Source organism: Urocitellus parryii, chromosome 3, assembly GCF_045843805.1.
Source record: "Urocitellus parryii isolate mUroPar1 chromosome 3, mUroPar1.hap1, whole genome shotgun sequence".
Classification (NCBI taxonomy): Eukaryota; Metazoa; Chordata; class Mammalia; order Rodentia; family Sciuridae; genus Urocitellus; species Urocitellus parryii.
Genome location: NC_135533.1, coordinates 137,809,970 through 137,825,028, shown reverse-complemented (window position 1 = coordinate 137,825,028; position 15,059 = coordinate 137,809,970). Strand labels below are relative to the sequence as shown.

The window sequence follows — 15,059 nt, the reverse complement described above, 5'->3', positions numbered from 1 at the left end:
TGCCACTGAGCCACATCCGCAGCCTCTTTTGTATTTTATTTTGAGACAGGGTCTTGCTATGTTGCTAATGCTGGCTTTGAACTTACGTTCCTCCTGCCTCAATCTCCGGAGTCGCTGTGACTACAGAAGCATGCCCCATGCCTGGCTTCTACTATACATTCTTTTCTTATTTTTGGTACCAGGGATTGAACTCAGGGGTACTTGACCACTGAGCCACATCCCCAGCCCTAGTGCCTCCCTTTTGCTGAGGCTGGCTTTGAACTCATCATCCTTCTGTCTCAGCCTCTACCATACATTCTTAAAAAGTTAAAACCTGTATTAGTCAAGACTCATTCAGGTATGAGCAGAAATCCAACCTCAACTGGCAGAAGAGGAAGGGTGTTACTCGGCTCTCATAAAGGGATGTCCAGGGTGGAGCTGACTTCAGGGACAGTTGTCCTATATCTGCCTAACTCACTAACCCCCAGAGCTCCATGATTTTCCCTGTGTGGCCTTACTCTCCCCTTGGTAGGCAGGCCTTCTCCAGGTGGTCAGTGCAGAGAAGGGACAGAGCTTCATGTCTCCTCAACCCAGCTCACTGCCACCTTCTTCCTCTAGCCTCCATGTTCAATCCCAGGATAGTTGTGCTTAACCCAGTCTGACGAACCCATTTCTTCATCTGGGACAATCACTCTGGCCCTGACTGGCCAGATCTATGTCATGAATCAGAGCCAGTGTTATGGCCTTTAGGGCAACTGTGATGGGGCTGAGGGGCTCTCCAGAGAAGGAAGGCAGCTGCTCTCCAAACAAGGTATAATGGATGCTGGGCCAGGCAGAGGAAACGACTGACATCCTCAATAAACCCATCCCACTACAAACTGGATCTTTTTTTTTTTAAAGAATTTTTTAATATTTATTTTTTAGTTCTTGGTGGACACAAACAACATCTTTGTTTGTATGTGGTGCTGAGGATCAAACCTGGGCTGCACGCATGCCAGGCGAGCACGCTACTACTTGAGCCACATCCCCAGCCCCTACAAACTGGATCTTAAAAGAGTCTTAGTAAGGGGTAGGGGGTATAGCTCAGAGGTGGGGCACTTGCCTGGTAAGCACGAGGTCCTGGGTTCTGATCCCCAGCACAGGGGAGGAAAAAAAAGTGAATGACAAGAACTTAGATTTCATTAACTGCTGTTGGATTCAGGAAATATTTTATGTACCCTACCAAATCCCTACTCCCAAAACTTCACAATGCAAACCAGCCACTAGAATTCAATATCACGAAGCTCCCTGCTCTAGGGACCCAAGAAAGGGTGCACTGAATCCTACCCTGTTGTAGAGGTCAAGGAAAAATATAAAAGAAAAAGGCGATTTATGCTGTTTTTAAGTTAGAGTAAAAAGACTGGCTGGCTGAAAGGAATGGGGTGGGTCATCTGGCAGAGGGAACCACAAAAGCAAAGGCAGAGAGGAGGAAGTCCTTGGAGCACCCAAGAATGATCAGAGATTCCCGAATGTAGGTGTCATGTGTTGGAGTAGAGTGGTAACGCATTCATGTGGATTTAATCCACCGGCTTCATGACAATTAGTTACAATAGTCACAGGAAACTCATACAGGTAAGGTAGGGTGTGAGAAGGAAATAGGGTCGGGTTATGAAGATTGTGTTCCTCACCCCATATGTCCCATCCCATGCAGGGTAGGGAAGTGAGACACCTGTATGGGTGGCACAATTTGATGGCTGTCTTAGAGAACCCTGGTACAGCTGGGCACAGTAGCACACACTTGTAATTCCAGCAGCTCCAGAGGCTGAGGCAGGAAGAACCAAAGTTCAAAGCCAGCCTCAGCAATGATGAAACACTAAGCAACTCAGTGAGACCCTGTCTCTAAATAAAATACAAAAAAAAGGCTGGAATCGTGGCTCAGTGGTTAAGTTCAATCCCTGGTTTAAAAAAAAAAAAAAAAAAAAAAGCAAGAGAGAGAACCCTGGTGCAGTCAGGAGTAGGGAAGGTAGAGATAGGGTAAATGGGAACCAAAGGCCAGATGACCAGTGAGGCTTTGTTGAAGTAACTTGCCCATGGTCAGCTCGCTAGCAATGAGTAGGACTGGCATTCAACCTAGGGCAGTCTTACCTTGGGATGTTGTCCTGGCCAAGAAGAGGATAAGGGATGAAATTCTGGACACACAGGGTCTAAAGGTTCTGCAGGATGTCCAGGTGGGAGTGAACAGCAGGCAGGTGGGTCCAGGAGCTAAGACCAGAAAAGATATGGGGATTTATCACTGTAAAGTGTGGTCAAGGTGACATGTATCCAGGAACAGAGTGTAGATGTTAGACGACAGGAGGGCTCAGGTGGGAGCTGGGGTGGGAGTAAAAGAGACAAAAGGTGGCCAGTATGTCATGAGATCAGTCTCATCTAGGTGACCTCAGGGACAGTTGTCCTGTGCGGTCTTATTCTCCCCTTGGCAGGCAGGCCTTCTCCAGGTGGTCAGTGGTTCAACATGGGGCAGAGAGACTAACCAGGATAGCAACAGAAGAAAGGCCCCTGCCTTAGGTCATTGGTGACCCCTGCCAGAGCACTCTGAGTGAAGTGACAGGGCTGGACACCTTGTTACCTAGGACAAAAGAAGGCAAAAAAGTTGGGCAGCAGGGGCAGCAGTTGTAGGCCAGGAGATTGGCAGCAGGAGGAAGGAGAATGGTCTGCAGGGGCTCAAGGGAGGCACAGCAGGTTTGGGCTTATTAATTGGTTGGGGGACACTTGACCATGTTCATAGGGACACAGAAATCCAGCAGAGATCAGTGCTGATTGCTTTCTCCTCCTTTCTCCTAATTGCAGTTTTCCTTTGGGGAACTGCCTTTCCCTGTTTCTTGGTTTGCAGGGCCTCCTGCTCTGGAAATAATCATGGGTCACAGTCTTACCCAGTGACCATTAGCCTAGAACTTTTTTCCCTCTATTTTTTACTGGTGCATTGTAGTTACACATAATGGTGGGATTTGTTATTACATATTCATACATGCACACAATACAACAGATAATCTGGCCAGTATCATTCCCTAGTATGTCCCCTCTCCCCACCTCCCATCCCTTTCCTCTACTTTATTGATATCCCTTAGATTTTCATGAGATACCCCTCAACACACACCTTGCTTTTCCTTTTTTCTCTCTAGCTTTCATATATGAAAGAAAACAGGCAGCTTTTGACCTTATGAGTTTGCCTTATTTTTCTTAACATAATGTTCTCAAGTTCCATCCATTTTCCTGCCAATGATATAATTTCATTGTTTATTGCTGAATAAAACTCCATGATGTATATACATCACATTTTCTTTATCCATTCATCCACTGATGGACACCTAGGCTGGTTCCATAGTTTTAACCCTAGAACCCTGGCTCAAACTCTATCTCCTGGGATTGCCAAAGCAGTCAGAATGAAGGCCTGAAGCCATCTTCAGGACCTGTCTGTAGTGATGTCAATCCAGATGATAACAGAGCCAAGAGATAGAGAGGGACATTGTTTGAGCCCCACAGCATTCCTCAGCTTGTTTGTCCTTGGCTTTTGTTCCATTTGGAAAAAAAAAAAAAAAAGAGCCCTGCCTCATGACATTTGTTACCTGGATTGCCAAATTGGTCAGGATGGAAGCCAGGGGTTACTGAGGGACATCTTTTTTGAAATGAGCCTTCCCCGCAATTCATCAGATTTGGGGCATGTAGCTGCTCCAGAACCAAGAATTAATAGAGAGAGTGGATTATCCTAGGATCAGCCTCTGCTGGGGCTGGGACTGGGCTTGGCTTCTGCTGAGGCTCAGGGCTGCGTGGGAGAAAGGGATGTCTGAATAAAGTGGGAGTTCCTGGAGAAAGGAAAACCGGATGCTGGCAAGGAACCCACAGTGAGGTGAACGCTGGAGCAGCAACAGGCAGGGAAGAGGCTTCAAAGGAAGAGGAGCTAAATTTAACCCTTAATTAAATCCCAGAGTTTTAGTAGTATATATAAAGAAGAAGAAGAAGAGGAAGAAGGAGGAGGAGGAGAAGGAGGAGAATAATAATAATAATAATAATAATAATAATGGAGTTTCATTTCTGACTTCGAATGTTGTTTTGTCCCCTCTGCCCTAGAAATTTTGTAACTTGTGTCCTCCATAGAGGCACAATAATCCTTTTTATCACTGAGCCTTTGCAAAAAGTGCCATTTCATAATGAAAGTCAAGGTCATAATAATTAAAGAAGGTTCTAACATGAAGCCAACATACAGGGTTTTTAAAAAATATTTTTATTTTTTAGTTGTAGTTGGACACAATACCTTTATATTATTTATTTATTTTTTTTGTGGTGCTGAGGATCGAACCCACCGTCTCACACATGCTAGGCGAGCGCTCTACTTCTGAGCCACAACCTCAGCCCCAGTTGTTGTTTTAACTGAAATAAAATGCATATAACATACATAAAATTAACCACTTGTAAGTGAAAAATTCCACCACACTTAGTGCATTCACCATGTGGTGTAGCTGTCTCTATCTACTCTCTAAATATCTCATCATCTGAAAGGAAATGATGAGATGTACTACACTCCCTATCCTCCCCTCCTTCTGAGCCCCTGGCAACCATCAATCTGCTTTCTGGCTTTATGAATTTGCTGGTTCTGGATATTGTATGTAAATGGAATCACACAAGATAAAACTTTTGGTGTTAGGCTTCTTTTACTTGGCATTATGTATGTGATGTTCATCCATGGTAGTATGTTATCAGTAATTTCTTCTATGGCTAAATAATAATCTTTTGCATGGGTAGACCATATTTTGTTTATCCATTCATCCATTAATGTCTATTATTGGGCTGGGGATGTGGCTCAAGCTGTAGTGCGCTCGCCTGGCATGCGTGCGGCCCAGGTTCGATCCTCAGCACCACATACAAACAAAGATGTTGTGTCTGCCGAGAACTAAAACATAAATATAATATTAAAATTCATTCTCTCTCTCTCTCTCTCTCTCTCTCTCTCTCTCTCTCCCCCTCCCTCCCTCCCTCTCTCTCTCCCTCTCTCTCTTAAAAAAAATAAAAATAAAAAAATGTGCCATCCCCACTCATTTAAAAAAAATGTCTATTATTTGGCTTATTTAACCTTTTGGCTATTGTGAATAGGGTTGCTATGAACATGTACTTACAGGTATTATTTTGAATGCCTGTTTTAAATTTGGGGGTTATATAACTAGGAGTTAAATTGTTGGATCACAAGGTAATTCTAGATTTAACATTTTTTTTTTTTTTTGTACTAGGGACTGAACCCAGCCTTTTTTTTTTTTTTTTAATTTTGAGAAGGCCTTGCTAAATTGCATAGGGCCTCCCTAAGTTGCTGAGGCTGGCTTTCAACTTAGGATCCTCTGGCTTCAGCCTCCTGAGCTGCTGGGATTACAGGCATGAGCCACCACACCCAGCCCATCCCAGTCCTTTTTATTTTTTGTTGTGAGATTTATTTTGAGTCTGAGTTGCCTAGGGCCTTGCTAAATTGCTGAGGCTGGCTTTCAACTTGTTATCCTCCTGCCTCAGTCTCCTGAGTTGCTGGAATTATAGGTATATGCCATGTATCTGGCTAATTCTGTATATGTATAGTGCAGGACATCAAGCCAGGGCCTCCCACTTGCTAGGGAAGCATTCTACCACTGAGCTACACTCCCAGCCCTACATTTATTTTATTTTATTTTATTTTATTATAGTTGTAGATGGACAACATGCTTTATTTTATTTATTTTTATGTGGTGCTAAGGATAGAATCCAGTGCCTCACACATGCTAGGCAAGTGCTCTGCTACTTAGCTATAACCCCAGCCACCTACATTTAACTTTTTGAGAAAATGCCAAACTATTTTCCACAAGGGCTACACCATTTTATATTTCCACCAGCAATGAAGGAAAGTTCCAATTTCTCCATATACTGGTAGACAGTGGAAATCCTTACTGACAATGTTGAGCCAGGTACCTAAATCACTATCAGGAAGTAAAAAGAACTGTGATCTCACCAGGCATGGTGGCCTATGCCTGCAATCCCAATGATTCAGGTGGCTGAGGCAGGAGGGTCATGAGTTCAAGGCTAGCCTCAGACTTAGGGAAGCCCTAAGTAACTTAGTAAGACCCTATCTCAAAATTAAAAATCAAAAGGGCTGGGGATGTGGTAAAGTGGTAAAGTGCCCCTGGATTCAATCCTGGTACAAAAAGAAAAAAGAAAAAAAGATTTATTATCTCCTTGTTTCAACTGAATAAAATAGAAAGAAAGGAAAATAGGCAAAGGCCAGCCTATTACATGTATTCATATTAATTTGAACATGATCAGAAGATTTTCATGGCAATGGACCTATACTTATCTCCATCTGTATTTATCTGCCTATCTCTATATAATATGGGTATAAATAGACATCTATCTATAGGCATAAAGATAGATAGATAGGTATCAATACATTGATATATATTTCTGGGTCCATTGCCATTAAACTCTTTGTGCTATCTATATTTATAAAGGCAGGTAGACACAGATTTGACCTTGTCAGTAACTCCCCCTGTTCACCAGGAGTGCATTTAAAACACACACACACTCACACACCCACACCCACACACCTCACATACACATCATGTAAAATTTGCTAATTTAAATATTCATTAATTTAATTAAAACATTTCTAAGTAAAAAGTAGCTGAGTGTCAGACACTGTTCTAGGCTTTGCAACTACAAACAATAAAGTTCCTGCCCTTGTGGTTCTTACAAGCAATAAACAAAGAAACTACCAAATACATACCTCATAGTGATAAATAGTATCAAGAAGATTGATGCAGCTGGGGGGCTTAGTGGTAGAATGTGTGTTTAGCATGTATAAGGCTCTGAGATCAATCCCCAGCCTGAAGAGGAGGAGGAGGAGGAGGCAGAAGAAGGAAGAGGTTATGGGATATGGAGTGGTAAGGAGGATGCTATTATATATAGTAGGGTACTCAGGGATGGCTGCCCAGTAAGAGGCATCTAAAATGAGACCAAAGACCTGGCAGAAGTGAAGTAGTAAGTATGTGAATACCTGGGGAAAGGGCATTGTAGGCAGAGGGAGAAGCAAGTGCAAAGGCCCTGAGTTGGAATTGTTCTAGGTATGTTGGAAAAGGGAATTGAGAAAACCAGGGTGTCTGAGGTGAAAGAAGCAAGGAGAAGAGTGGAGTAGGGAAGGGCCTGATATTCAGTTATGCATGGTAAGATGTGTGACATTTATTCTGACATGAGAGCCATTCAAAGGTTTTCAGGAGAGGAACCTGAAATGCTGACTTGTATTGAAAAGGATTGCTCTGCACACTGTTTAAAAAATAGATTTACTGGGGGGTAAGACTGGAAGCAGGGAGAGGTGTTAGGAGACAATGGTGGCTTGGATTGGGCTGATGGTCATGGAGGTGAGCAGTAGCTCATTCTGGATATAGTTGAAGGTTAAGCCAATTGTACCTGCTGATAGTGTAGGTGGGAAGTGAGAGAGAGACCAGTGCAAGTCTAGGTGTTGTTTGATTGAGCAAATGGAAGACTGGAGGTTGAATGTTCTGAAGTAGGGGAAGCTGGAAAGACTATAGAGTTGAGCTCTGGTCACACAGTAGTTTTGAGAGATCTGTTATCAATTTCAATGGAAGATGCTAACTAGGCAGCTGAGAGTCCACCAGGAGTCAGAGCTGGAGGAAATGATGGGGAGTTTTCAGGGAATGTGTGGTTCTGGAGGCCATGGGATTGAGAGGGAGACTATCCAGGGAATGTAGATGGAGTGCACATGAGGAGGGTGCTCACGCCAAGAGGTCAGGGAGAGGAGAAACTAGTAAGGGGACTAAGAAAGGAGATATGGCCAGGGAACCAGGTGCTGAAAGTATCTCTGGAGGAAGCAATGATCAACATGCACAGAGGCTGCTGATAAATCCAGCAAGATGACAACTGAGAATTGGCCACTGGATTTTTCAGTGGGGCAGCCACTACATGAAGTCATTTCCTTGAAGTGGTGGGGATCCAGGCGAGAATGGGCTTGGAGGAAGGGGAGATGGGGCAGAAAAGTTTCTGCTCTATGGAGGACATCATGGGAAAGGAAGTGGTGGTACAAAAGGTGGGGTGAACAGGAGACGGGATGACACCTGTAACAATGAGAGCTATATAGCATGTTGCTTGGCTAGAGAGAGTGACCCATTAGAGAAGAGGGGCACTAGGGGTGTCCTTTGGTAGAAGAAACACGACAGGATGTAGATAGTAAATAGGTCCTATGAGCATAGTGAACATATGCACAAACATCAACAACTTTCATATGAAGTCCATTTCTGTGAATCTGAACCCCTTAAGGCTTGATAAAGAATCTAATCTAATCTCCTAATCTTTTGTTTGGCAGTGCTAGTGACTGAATGCAGGATCTTGCACAGGATAAGCACATACTCTATCATCACCACTGAGATACAGCCCAGCCATCTTCTTTCCAAGGGCATCTGTTAGGAGTTTATTATTGATTGCTACCTTCCTATTGTGGTATTCAGAAAATTGATCATTTTAAACTTATTGTGGTTCTGGGGATTGAACCCGGACATTCTGCATGCTGGGGAAGTGCTCCACCATCTAAGCTTCCTCATCAGCTCAGACATAGTTAAATGTACAGTTCAGTGACAAGCACAATGTTGTGCAACTCATAATGGGTTGCATTATGACTATTTTTAAAACTCTGACATCACCCTAAACAGAAATTGTACCCATTAAACTCTATTTCCCCACTCTCCCCTTTCTCTGACCCCAGTAACCATCATTAAACTTTATGGCTATGGATTCAACTACTCTAAGGACCTCATATGAACAGAATCAGAATATTTGTCCTTTTGTGTCTGGCTTATTTCACTTAGCATGATGTCTGAAAGGCAAATCCATGATGTAGCATGTGTCAGAATTTTCTTCTTTTAAGGCTGTATAATATTGTATTATATCTATTCAATAATTCACACAATAGATAAACACAATGTGATTTTAATTGTTGTTTTTTAAAAAATTGTGCTTCTGGGGCTGGGGAGTTGGTAGAGTGCTTCCCTTGCATTCACAAGGCCATAGGTTCAAACCCCAGCACCACAAAAAAAAAAAAAAAAAAAAAAAAAAAAAAAAAAAAAAACAGAAAGAAAAGGAAAAAAAATTGTGCTTCTGTGACCAAGGGCCCCATTCAGGCTACCCAAGTGCTCTACTACTGAGCCACACCCAAGTCCTATTGCTAGCTTTTTTACTTAAAAAAAAAAAATTAGTTAGCTGGGTGTGATGTGTGTGTCTGTAATCCCAGCAACTCCAGGGGCTGAGGCAGGAGGCTGGAGGATCACAAGATCAAGGCCAGTCCATGCAACTTTTTTTGTGTGTGTGTGGTGCTGGAGATTGAGCCCAGGATCTTCTGCATGCAAGGCAAGCACCCTACCAGCTGTGCTATATCCCCAGCCCAGTCTGTGCAACTTTTGAAACCTGGTTTCAAAACAAAAAAATAAAAAGGTCTGGGGATGTAGTTCAGTGGTAGAGCACTTACTTAATATGAGCAAAGAAAGCTCCAAAAAAAAAGAAAGAAAGAGAAAGAAAAAAAGTCATACTTAGGAAACATCTTCTTTTCATTCATTTGCCTTATTTTCTCTCCTTCCTCTCTTCTAGACCTTCATTTATTTGAATATTTTCAAGCACCGTATAAGATTCCCTCCCTCTTCAAATCTAGTATTGCTGAGCATTCTGCTAACCATTAATGCCCTTCAAGGAGTTGGGGAAAGGAAAGATTTAAGGTCAGCCTGAAATCAATGGTGTATTTGTAAAGTGGTGTAATAATATTGCCCCATAAAACGAGATCAAAGGGTATGCTCAGGACTCTGAGGAACAAAAGTGAAAACCATAGATTCACAAACCAGGCCAAAATCTGGATGAAAGCTCTCTATACCTTTTCATCTCTGTTTCCTAATCTTTTGTTTGGCAGTGCTAGTGACTGAACGCAGGGTCTTGCACAGGATAAGCACATACTCTACCACCACCACTAAGATACAGCCCAGCCATCTTCTTTATCTTACCTTTACAAGCAGGGCATGGGCCATCCAGCATTTGCCCAGTTCTTTCATGTTCCTGTAACCTCTGAAAGGTCCCTTGAGAATATCCAAGTATGAAGAACAATGAGGAACAACTTTCCCAGGGTCATGCATTTGCATTTCTTTCGTTCTTTTTTTTTTTTTTTTTTAGTTGTAGATGGAAACAATAGCTTCATTTTATTTATCTATTTTCATGTGGTGCTGAGGATGGAACCCAGTGCCTCACATATGCTAGGCAAGCACTCCACCAAGCTACAACTGCCACCCCATGTATTTGCATTTCTGAACAACTAGCTCTGCAGAAACTTTTGCTCATACCATTTTCACCAGATGATTCTAGTAGCCTTGAATGAAATGACCAAAAGTTTTGGAAGTCATCATATAGCTAAAAGGAGATTTCTCAGCTTTCTTCAGGATTTTGCAAGGCATCTTATTAAAAACTTTTTTTTTGGTACTGATATTCAACTTCTCCATCTCTAATTGTGATGATTATAGAAAAAGATGACTAAGGGCTGGGGATGTGGCTCAAGTGGTAGCACGCTTGCCTGGCATGCGTGCGGCCTGGGTTCCATCCTCAGCACCACGTACAAACAAAGATGTGGTGTCTGCCGAAAACTAAAAAATAAATATTAAAAAAAAACTCTGAAAAAAAAAAGATTAAAAAAAAGAAAAAGATGACTAATTCTTTACTCCCCCCACCCCGCTTTTTTTTTTTTTTTTTTTTTTGGTACCAGCTATTGAACCCAGAGTGCTTAAACTCTGAGCCACATCCCCAGCCTCTTTATATATTTTATTTAGAGACAGGGTCTTGCTGAGTTGCTTATGACCTTGCTAAAAGGCTGAGGCTGGCCTTGAACTCTTAATCCTCCTGCCCCAGGCTCCTGAGCCGCTGGGATTACAGATGTATTCCACCATGTCTGGCTCTTTACTCCCTTTAAAAAGTGATTTTGCAACTGTGACCCATCAAGGAGTAGAATCCTATTTTTCCTACTCCACAGTTCTGGGCTTGGTCATGTGTTTTGTTTTGGTTAATGTGACATTAGAAAAATTGACACAAGAAAAGACCTGTAAAGTGCCTGTGCATGGGGCTTGCCTTTTCTTGCTGCTCTTGGGAACTGGCGGCCCACCATCATGTAAATAAGCCCAGGCTAGTCCACTGGATATTAGAGAACTATGTCTAGTCCTATGACCCCGGCTGACACAAGGCAAGTCTTCGAGGCCATAGCCTATTTGGACTATGAAAGAGACCAGAACAGGGGATTTGATCAGTTCATTCATTTGCAGAAAAAAGTCACTAATCACTTTGGAGATTCCAAGGATTTCAGGATTTGCATGCCAGGAAATCGATATATGTCATAATTATTACAAGCAGCATACCTGGCTGCTAACCATAATATGACATTTGCATTCCTTTCCTCTTGAAGCAATGATTCTCCAGTGAGAATCAGCAGGTTGTTTTGAGGGTTAAACAACCAAGTTTTTGTGTAGAAAGCACTCAGAATATAGTTGGCACATAGTGGACGCTTTATAAGAGGCTGCAGTTCTTATTATCATTCTCTATCCCTGGTCTTCCTTAGGGGAAAAGATATATTTTTGGTAATAGGGGTAAGACAGTGAATATTGTTACATCTGTATCTGATTCAGCTCCATAAAAAGAAGCCAGGTCCCTACTCTAGGATCACCATGTCACTATTAATTATATCGGTCTCCTCTGTGGCTCCATTGTAAGGCTCATGGTATTCTATAGCAAACAAACAAGATCCCTTGCTCATGGCCAGTTCAGCTGTCACTGGTGCTGCACACATCCATTTTAAATTGCTTCTTGCGGTCTCCAAATGGTACAAACTTCAAATCTTCATCTTTCCATAAATCTGTGGCCCTCAAACAACAGGATGTCCACAAAATTCACCCAGAAAAGGGAGTGAATAAAAACAAAAAGGGGAGAAGGAGAAAAAAACAAAAGGCTGAGTTTCTTTAAATTTCTGGCTCTGCACAGCACAAGCATTTCCAATGAAAAATAAAGAATTCTTTCTTCTATGTCTATTTCAGCTGGCATCCAGCTTATGCCTTGTGAATAATTTCACTGCATCATTATTCCATCCCACAAGGTAAAACAAAACGAGCAACTTAACAACCAGAAGTGTGCTTATTTGGGGGGAATGGTTCATTTAAAGGCTTTTCAAATACTGTTGCTGTATTCTATTTTGCCATACCCCCTAAGATTTTTCAAAACTATGAGAAACTTGTTACTTTGCACACAAGGTGTATAAATAATGCCTCCCTGGAAGCCCCCACCCCATATACTTTCGTTTTATTGCTTTCAGCCTTTTGGGATTCCTGGAGTGTCTACAAATAGATTAGCCTCTAAGAATTCTGAAAAACCATGGTTAGAAAAATCCATTGGTTTAATTGGCCATGGTCCCATTTTGAAAATTCCATCTGCTCTTTTTTTTTTTTTTTTTTTTTTAATGAGGATTGGTCTTTACAAAAACTTGAAGAGGATGGAATTTTAGGGGTGCAAGTTAGTTTTGATTTGAATTAATTTTCATGCTTTTTGAAAGTGAAATCAAGAGCATTGACTGAATAATGTATCATCATACATTAAACACGATGGAATGAAGCAAGCTGAAAAGAAATGATTGCAGAAAAATGAATTGCTGGGAATATCAGGTCATGTGACATGTGCTATTGTAGTTAGTGACAGCAAATCACTCTTTGCATTTTGCCATGCATGTGGCTCCATCCATTTAACATCTCAAAATCTAGAGACTTGATTAATCATTAAAGTGAAGAAAATTAACAGGCTAACAGAAAGAAAGGATGGAAAAAAGAGAGAAAGAAAATAAAATAAGAGGCTAATAAAAGGGCCAGTGGCTTATTGAAGGGTCACTGAAAATCACATATCAAGCAAAGAATTCACAGTACTAAATCCCAACTCTGAAAGTCTTTCTCTATATGCTTTCTCACTTGAGACTTTTTTCCAATTTCTGAAATATTGATTGGTCATAGTTGTTATTAAGGTTTAAATGCCAGCAATACTTCTTAGTATCAGAACTCTTTTAGGACATTATTCCTCATTTTTTGATGATAATTCTTCAAAGACACTTGTTAGTTGTTTTTTTTTTTTTTTTTTTAAAGAGAGAGAGAGGGAGAGAGAGGGGGGGGGAATTATTTAGTATTTATTTTTCAGTTTTCTGTGGACACAACATCTTTATTTTTATTTTTATGTAGTGCTGAGGATGGAACCCAGTGCCCCGAGCATGCCCGGCGAGTGCATTACCGCTTGAGCCACATCCCCAGCCCTACTTGTTAGTTTTAATAGTTGCCTGTAAACCCATTTTAACTCTATGATATTAATTCCTGACTCCAGCATTTGTCCTTAAAGAACTATAAATGCAGTCAGCTACAATAGCTCTTGCCTGTACTCCCGGTGACTCAGGGGATGAGGCAGGAAGATTGCAAGTTTGAGGCTAGCCTTGGCAAATTAGCAAGACCCTGTCTCAAAATAAGAAATAAAAAGGGTCCGGTGCAGTGGCATGCCTATAATCCCAGTGGCTTGGGAGGCTGAGGCAGGAGGATTGCCAGTTCAAAGCCAGCCTCAGCAAAATGTGAGGCAATAAGCAACTCAGTAAGACCTGTCTCTAAATAAAATACAAAATAGGGCTGGGATGTGGCTCAGTGGTTGAATGGTCCTTAGTTCAATACCAGGTACCCCCCCAAAGTAAAAAAAAAAAATAAAAAATACATGAAAATAGCTGGCAGTATAGCTCAGTGATAAAGCACCCCCATGTGGGTTCAATCCCTAATGCCCCCCCCAACCCAACTCCAACCCAAACCTCTCTAAATATACTTAGAAATCAAAGGAAAAACACTTTTTATCTGTCATTGATTAGTAATCTATTGCTGCAAAATAAATTGCCCCACAATTTAGCAGCATAAAACAATATGAGGGTTATTGGCTTAACTGAGTGTCTGTAGCTCAAGGTCTCTAAGAAAGCTGAATAAAATGTTGGCCGGGGGGCTGGGGTTGTAGCTCAGTGGTAGAGTGCTTGCCTAGCATGTGTGAGACCCTGGGTTCCATCCACAGCACCATGTAAAACTAAATAAACAAAATAAAAGTATTGTGTCCATCTACAACTAAAAGTCTTAAGGGAAAAAAAATGTAGGCCAGAGCTGTAATCAGATGGAGGCTTGAGTGGGGATGCTTGGTTTCTAGGCTCACTCACATGGCTGTCGGTAGTCAGCAGGTCCTCACTCTTGGTTGGAGACCTCAGTTCCCTGTGGGCCTTTCCTTGAGTGAGCTCACAACTTGGCAGCTTGCTTTCCCTAAAGCAGGTGAGTTAAGGAAGGACAGTTGCCATAGTCTTTTTGTGCCTGAATTTTAGAAATGAAAGTCATAATTTCCCCAAGTTTTAGTTAGAAAGGAGTCATAATGTGTAGCTCTTATTTGAGTGGCAATTATTTCACAGGGTCTAAACACCAGCAGGCAAGGAGCATTTGGGACTATCTTAGATGACTGCCTCGACATTATTTATTTTAAGCTGCGTTACTCTGGCATTTTCCTCTCTCCTTTTTTTTCCCCCTTTCTAAAAAACTTAACCTTTATTTATTTATTTTTTTTATGCAGTGCTGAGAATCAAACCCGGAGCCTGACCTATGCTAAGCAAGCAGCACTCTACCACTGAGCTATAATGTGAGCCTGACATTTTCTCTCTTTTTCCCTTGGTGTTGGGATTGAACCCAGGGCCTGTGTATGCTAATCAGAAGCTCTATCATTGAGCTACATACACCTCAGCCCACTCTGATTTTTTAATGTAAAGCTAAAGCCGCCCCTCCTTTTTTTTAAGAGAGAGAGAGAGAGAGAGATAATTTTTTAATATTAATTCTCTAGTTTTTGGTGGACACAACATTTTTATTTTATTTGTATGTGGTGCTGAGGATCGAACCCTGCGCTCCTTGCATGCCAGGCGAGCGGGTTACTGCTTGAGCCACCTCCCCAGCCCAAGCTAAAGCCCCTTGATACAA

At 41.8% G+C, this 15,059-nt stretch overlaps 1 long non-coding RNA gene across 1 annotated transcript in view; it reads right to left on the bottom strand.

The window, feature by feature from the left end:
- Positions 1–15,059, bottom strand: part of LOC144253655 (uncharacterized) — a 28,615-nt gene that overhangs the window by 9,759 nt on the left and 3,797 nt on the right. The window contains exon 2 of the long non-coding RNA XR_013343343.1: positions 2,104–2,220. This is a non-coding gene — a long non-coding RNA (uncharacterized LOC144253655). The remainder of the gene's footprint in view (positions 1–2,103; positions 2,221–15,059) is intronic.